At 32.5% G+C, this 8172-nt stretch overlaps 1 pseudogene; it reads right to left on the bottom strand.

Moving 5' to 3' along the window:
* Positions 1 to 500: 500 nt before the first annotated feature.
* Positions 501 to 5107, bottom strand: LOC114749815 (transmembrane protein 87A-like; annotated as a pseudogene).
* Positions 5108 to 8172: the final 3065 nt, after the last annotated feature.

Here is an 8172-nt window from a genome sequence, read left to right as displayed (position 1 = left end):
TTATCTGATTTATACCATTGGTTTCTTTTGAGGAAACATCGCTTTTATTTCTCTCCTTATCCAAAAAAATTATTATTTTTCGAATTTGAATTGCTTTGAAGAATATACCCTTTTTTTTTTCTTTCTTTCTTTTTTTTTGGCCTACACTACCAAACTTCGTGTGCCTGGCTACACTTTTAGTATTTTTGCGGCCATCTCAAAACATGCATATGTAAACACATTCCCTCCAGCACTTATTAAAAACATATTTTAACAAAAAATATTATAAGTTGCCTGGATATTAATTGTATTTTTTAAAAAAAAAATTGCTCCTGTATAAAGTTTGATGTAATTTTCTTTTGTGACTTCGGGACAGGGAGATCCAAATAATGCTTCTAAATACGAGTAATTTTAGGATTTTTTTTTTAAAATTAATGACTTTACCATCTCTTCTTAGCCTTGATAAGGCTTATAATAAAAAGGAGGAGTATATATTAAGCTAGACACATTAGACACAAATCTAAGAAAAATAGATAATTTAAATTAATTATACATTATAGGTAGGCATATGAGAAGGTAACCTTCATTTAAAACTAGCCACATGTTGATGTTTAATTTTTTTATGTTCACCTATTATTTTTGTTTTGTCCTTTACACATGTTCAATAGATCATATTTGCCTAAAAAATTCTCTACCAGACGAAGAATTCCCTCTTCCTTTCCTTTCCCGTGGAGACACTTGCTTTCCCTTGTTCAAGGCCCTCCCCTATATTTGAAGAGGCACAGCAAAGAATGGAAGGCGAAATTCCCTGTAAGAATTCGTACACAACCTCAACTTCAAACGCAGCATAGAAGCAGGCGCCATTACTCCCTTTTGTCCTCCTCTCGATCTTCACCAAGGCCAAACACATGATGATCTGCCACGGCGGCGGCTTTCCTTTCCTTTCTTTCCCCAGACACCTTCACTGCTATGGCCTCTTCGTCAAAGTCTTCCCCTGCCTCCTCTGAGTATGCATATCTGCATAACAACAAAATTCCGATCAACTTTAAGCCTATCGTGAAGGCCTTAATATCCACCAAATTATGTGACATGAGGCCATATTAGCAGGTTAGAATAATATATGATATGATCAAGTGTAAGTGAGGGACAAGTTTAAACAGAAAGTAGAAGCTTCCATGATTCTAATATGACATGAGACACGTCAAGTGAACATCCAGCCAATCTTCCAAGTCAGCCTTCAAACTGAGAGGGTAAAGTGTCAAGCAAAGAGTAGCAAAAAATCCTGCATTTAGTAGAATTAGAATGAAAGCGGGCGTAAATGGGAAAGATCCTTGGATGAGATACCACATAGTTTTGAGTCAATGAATGGTGTCACCCCTATAATTCTTTTTTTTTTTAAGGAACAAAATACAATAAATAAAGAAGCCCCATAGATCTCCATGGTGTTTGAAGCTGTCTCCTGAGTCCAGCACTAACATCACATTTCTTCATAAGCTATTGTCTGAAACCTAGTGGTGCGCGTAGGAATACCTACCGGTTCAATAGATGGACAAACAAAATCAAGGACACACACACACACTCTCTCTCACTTGATCAGTCAATAATGTATTTTGGCGCAGAAGTCCCTTTGAAAAGAAAACGGAGGTTTTCCACCGTTATGAAACTTGAACATACAAGCTCTATCCTCCTACTCACTTAAGCCTTAGGATCCTCAGAACACAAGTTTCGCCTAAATTTAATAACATAATCAATAAATCAATATACTTAATAAATGAAACTGCATCATCCATAAGTTATGAATAATGCAGCTCATACCCCTTGCAAAAGGAAAGGTGTTTAGTTACTCTACTTCTTTATGCTATGTCACTGTATGTTTTTATATAATTGAAAGAATTGCATTTTTATCTACTTTCCCCATCCCTAATTCATATCATATCACAAAAACCAAAAACCCAAGTCCCCAGTAACTGTCCAAAAGTTGAAGAAACATTGAAATCAGAAGTGTGGTGCAGTTTAGATTTGAAAAATCGGGTTTATGGGATGTGAGTCGAGAGACCATCATACTTAAATGTTCCATTAAATATGTGGCAGACATGAAAAATTTAGAAATTCAGCAAAATGTGTCCTGGGCATCAGTACTTAAGAGATGAGAGGTGAGAAAGGGTAGATAAGTTAGATTATACCTGGTGGGATTTTGAGATGGGGCCCAGAGAACACAGATTACCGCCAAAAGAATGTATGCAAGTAAAGTCCAGAAAGCTGGGATGATCCAGGCTCTTCGCCACAGTTCACTCAAAGGGTCAGATGCATTGAAGTACAGCTGAAGAAAAAATAAATCTGTTAGTCTGAGCGTCTTGTAATTATTAATATCTATGTAGCATGAAAATGAGAAACAAGACTATAATTTAAGAGAACCATCCTGACCCTCGTTATTTAAGAATTCCTCAGAATTATTTGACGGATTAGATAGAAAACAACTTGTTTACTCGAGTCTATTTTCTTTGATGGTCATTAATAAGCATTGCAGATAATAAGGAACAAAGAACCACCTCATATCCGATCCAAATAACTGAAAGCAACACTGTCACCGCGAGGGCATTGGTAAATTTTCTGTATAGTTCAAGTTTGGGCGGTACTTCTTCGAGTCTGCATGCAAGAGACAAATGGACGTAATCATCAATAAAGGAGAGTCAAGCAAATAAGATGTAAATGATATTCGATTAAAGCGAAGGCAGAACTATCAGTAATATTCTAAACCAGAATGATCATATCTCCAGGTACTGCTCATGTGTTCTTGCTTGTATTATAACAGTTCCTGAGCAAAGGAAGTCTATTTCTTATAAACATTTGAATTTACACCAAACTGAACAATATTTTCTTAGGAATTTCTAAATATACATGTAGTTAATTCAATCATTTACCAGTCCCAAGCATTTAGGATAATTTTCAACAGCAGGTTTGAAAGAGATAAAATGCAACAGAATGTATAACCTAAAACTATATAACTACATAGGCATAGACCTGCTAAATAGTTAAAGGAATGTTCACATAGTTCAGTGCTGTTTACTTACTCTTACCCATTGACACTCACAACTATGACCATAGAGTGTCCACTATCAAATTTCATAGAATAGTACTGAGTTCACTAAATTTTTTCCCTCCTCTCAAAGCTAACAAGCACTGCAGACAGTATTTAGCAAAGACGTGGATCATAAGAGCCGGGGGGGGGGGGGTTTACTAAAAACAAAGTTACCTGAAGCTTTTCCAACGTTTTAGATAGCGATGAAAATATCCAAAGAATAAAGCATGCATCCAATAGAGCAACAGGCAGCACCAGAAAAAGCCTTGTTTTTCCAGAGAAGTCATTAATATTACCCAGATGTTCAACCAGCTCAAGCGCTTCAGAAGAAAGAAAATACGCTGCACCAAGAAGAAGTACCCTTGTGGTTATAGCTCCAAGCGTCGGGCGCACAACACCATAACCCATGGAAACCACTAGAATAAGAAGCCGTGAGACTGTCTTCTTCACAGCAGTGAAGGTCACAGCCCATAGTGTAATTCCCATTGGTCTGGTTCCAGTGGAATTGAAATTTGCATACTCAAAATACCAGAGGGCCATTTCACACATTCCAAGACCAATGACCGCAGTGATGTGGTAATGCAGTTGTATTATGTCTTTCCAATATTGCACAAACCTTAGAAACCAGAGTAGGCCTAGAAAAAGGTAAGCCAAAGACATAAAACCATAAAACGTCATCAGTGGCATCATCTTGCCGGGAAGATAACCATCCGGATTTCTCCAAACAGTTCTTCCACTGATTATTGTACCCTTCAGTTCAGGATCACAAAACATAAAATACAAGTAATACATCCCAGTACTGTTTATTTCAACATTTTGGAGAACCATTTTAGTCTCTTCATTTTTCCCTTCAAAGAACGTCTGTAGACGTTTGGGACCATTAGGATCATCAGGGTCTTCATGGATGATAACCTCCCCACCTTGCAGGAACCATCCTTGGCAAGTTCCGGGGTGCAACATATAGCTTCAGAGTTCAAATAAGCACCTCCAATCTTCTTTCTGTCTTTTACCTTAACTACAATAGCTTCAACCAAGCCTGTTCTTTGCTGCATCTCATTCTTCAGGGCAGCAGATTCTTTCGTTCTTCGAAAGGTGATAGACTCAAACCTGATTGTTCATGAGATATAAAGCAAATTAAAACCTCGAAAATTCATTCTCATATGGTACAAAAAAGCCATGAAGATCCATTTTGATCAGTTAAATTTTCCTCCCCAATATTCCCTTGATTAAAAAGGCTACAGCAATAATCATATTGTTTATTGACTTCTGCCACAATTTTGTTGGACATGGCAATGGTTGCAGACTCTTATCAGCATCGTAACGCACCATTTCAATCAATAATGATAAGAGATATCTGTGACATTTTGTGCATTCAGTCAATAGCCAACATCATCAAAATGAGTCAATCCGGCACCTTGACAAAACAAAAACAAATTTTCCATCGAAGAAGGCGACAAGAAAGAGATGAACGACCATGAATTTTCGGGAAAAAAGACAGATCAAATTCGCCTAGTTGTTCCCAAAGCAAACGGGTACGCCTATAAAAACGAAAGGAAGCTAAAAACGAGTACAGGATAGCTCCAATTTACCTGATGAAAGATTTCCCACTAAGGAACTTGTCCTCCGAAGCTTGTGTGTCGTTAACGGAGACACCTCTGGAGGCATAAAGACCTTCACTACCACCATGGAAAAGAAGGAATTCGCAGGTGACGGTGAATAAAAGTTTCGTTTTGATATTCGTGGATCGAAGCGCCCACATGGATGATTGAGCAGCAGCTCAGATATATAATCACAGAGGCGATAATATAATGCCCAATCAAACCCAGATCAGATGGCGAAGGAGGCTTCATCTTTCTTTCTCTCCAACTATGCGTCCTTCGCTCCCAGACTGACAGATTTCTCTTTAATGTGAAACAGTGAAAAAGATTAAGGTTACGCTAATGGAATCACCTTTTGGAGTCATTATAGGGTAATGGGGAATTAAATCAAGTTACTGAATTTCCGTTTCTGTCTATTGAGGACGAGAAACACAGTAAGGTTCCTTATTGAGCAATAAACATGGCAAAGAACATGACAGCCATATCTGGACGCTAATATGATTTAGGATATAGTAATGAAATGGATATTATAAAACTAATGTTACTTGTTGGATAGCCAATCCTGGTTATTATTTTATAACGTTCAAATGTAAGTAGTAAATACTATTTGTGGTTCTTAATATAAAACATAGTTAGTGGATTTAAACAGATTCAGAAAACTAATTGAATTAGTTATTTATAATAAATGAATTTTTTAAAAAAAATTCTTGCTAATCAAATATATTAGTTAAAATTACTATTATTACAAGAAATATTTTGAGAAAAAAGATAAACATAAAAAATAAAGTAAATTAAAATTTATATTTAAGATAAAAATAAAATTCAAACAACTTTTTATATTAAGGGCGGAATGTACTACTTTGCTGATTTTAGAAAAGTTATGTCGGGGCGTCTTTTTTTTTAAGACGAATATTCCGTATAGTATAATTACTTATACTATATGTTGGCAATATATATATATATATATATATATATTAGTTATGTGGTGCTTGGATACCTCAAAATTACTTTAAAAAAAAGTACTTTCACATTATTTGAAATAATTTTTTTTCATATATTTATTTTGCATTTTTCGGTTCTATTTATAAGTCACTTTCAACATATTTTATATAGACTAAAAAATTATTAAAACTTCATTAATTTTCATTTAAAATAATATTTTTTCAATTTTATCTCTATTTAATATACATTATATTTTTTTTTTTATCTGAATATACATTATACTTCACATAAACAAAGTTAATACAATAAAAAATAAAAAATAAAATTGTACACTCATATAAAAAAAATTTTTCACTACCCTATAAATATAACTAAAAAAATATATTATAAAATTACTTTTAAAATTATGATTTGATTTTTATTAAATATCCTCTTAAATTATATTTAATGCGGACTTAAATTCGGAAACTCGTCTAAACAAAAAGAGGGTGTTGTTACTGTGACAACTAGTTATTGACTCAATGCCCATGATTATTCGGTGAGGGTAGGAAAACAAAACTATAATTTTAAAAGAGAGAGAATCTTAAAAAAATATTTTAAAATTTTAAAATCTCAAATTAAGAATAATTACAAAAATGCATTGTCATTTGTTTTTTAAATATTGTCAATTATTATTAAAATTTGATGAATAAGACTGATTTCAAATTCTAAAATTAAAAATATGTTTTTGAAATTCTCCCTTAAAAAATTGTCGAATGACAGTTTTTTATTAAAGGGATAAGTACTGATGCCCAGACTTATAAATGAAATTAAACTTGTCATCCCATACTTATAAAAAAATTTTATATTACTATCTCTAATTTTTAATATAAGATTTAGATAACTAATTTATAAATATTAATTAAATTAATTATTTAATAAATAAGTGTTTTTTTAATAAAATATTTTTTTAATTATATGTATTGGAATAAAAATTATTTAAACATTTGTTATTACCATGACAAGTACTTTGAAAAAAAAAATTCTATTGATATTTGCGAAGAAATCTGCAAACCTCTTTTTTTTTTTAAGAAAAAATAATAACAAAAAGCTGCTGTGTTGATTTTTTTTTTTTTTTTTTTGGATACATTATTGAGTCTTCTTTTATCGGACGGTCACTGATTGACAAGTCTGGTTCATTTCGGCCCGGTATGGAGCCTTTTCCTAAAAGGAACATAGAAATGACTCGGTTTAAATGTTTAAGCTGAATATAATGCCACCATATCAATATCAATATTACTAAGTAATATATAAACAATATAAATTATTTTTAACAAATAATGATGTTTGATATGAAAAAATAAAGCAGTTTTTAGATAGAGGATGAGAAAGTACCGCCTTATAATTACATCACGTTGTGAGACAATGTACTTTCTCGTCTCTTTTATTGGATTAATTTTTTGAAAATAATTTTATGAAAGTCAAAATAAGATATAAGAAAATTTTATCTCAACTTGTATAAAATTATTTTTTTAGGCCTATAAAAAACAGTTTTTTCTCATGTCAGATATACACCAAACTAATAAACTATAACAGAGTTATAAAATATTTTTTAAAGGAAAAAATGAGATGAATTAGACTGCAAGGTCTATCTAGATCATACTAAACTAAATTAAATAGTATTTATAGAGACATTTACATATTATCTAGTGACGAAATTTTCATGTTAGTACTGAGATTTAAACACAGTTTTTAAATTGCTAGTCAAATTCTCATAGACTTAATCAACATCATTTGGTGCGCGGGGGTAAACATGTGATGGAATTATTTTATTGTACAGATATGAATATTTATGTCTGGCAAAAAAAGAAACAGGAATAAGAATATGCATGAATATGCCTATTGTCCACTTATTTATCTAGCCACCAGTAGTAGTCTAGTACACGTGGCTTGTTGTGTTTTTTTAAATTTAGTTCCAAGACACTAACTGCATTTAATATTATTAAACTTGTAGTATTTTTATTTCATTAAAATGCGGCCATTGGAAGGAGAAAGCAGGATTTCAAGCACTAGCCAGGAGGCCAGAATTGCCAATCAAGTTATTCCTCAAACACAAGTTAAGGCAAAAACGGCAATGTATTGAGCAAAGTAATTAGCTTTTATATGGGAGAATTACAATGAGCTCCCATATAAGGAAAAAAAATTATAAAACAAATTCTAAAGATTGTTATTCTCCACCTAGAACTTGTTGTTACATGCTGCTCAGATTGTTATTAGATCTTTTAGTAGTTATTTCTCTTGTATAGAACTTAATTGTAATTCTCCTTTTTAATATCTTCATCCGTTTGATTCGTTTACATGGAAGGAAATATATATGTATTCCTCATGCATCCCATTATTGTCACAAGTTAACTCAAATGTTGTAATGTTATTTATAAGAATTAGTTTCACTGCTCATCACAATAATAACAACTATCATAATACTCATCATTATAATGAGATGTGTAATGTTTAAATATAAATTCAATTTCCTGGATTTAAAGATTTTAATTAATAATTTGTAAATAAAAATATTTGTTTAAAAAAGCTGATAAT

The sequence above is a fragment of the Neltuma alba genome, unplaced genomic scaffold (genome assembly GCF_004799145.2).
Source record: "Neltuma alba isolate B1F8T4 unplaced genomic scaffold, ASM479914v2 tig00006185_pilon, whole genome shotgun sequence".
Classification (NCBI taxonomy): domain Eukaryota; kingdom Viridiplantae; phylum Streptophyta; class Magnoliopsida; order Fabales; family Fabaceae; genus Neltuma; species Neltuma alba.
The sequence above is the reverse complement of the archived record's forward strand: the minus strand, read 5'-3'. Positions and strand labels throughout refer to the sequence as shown.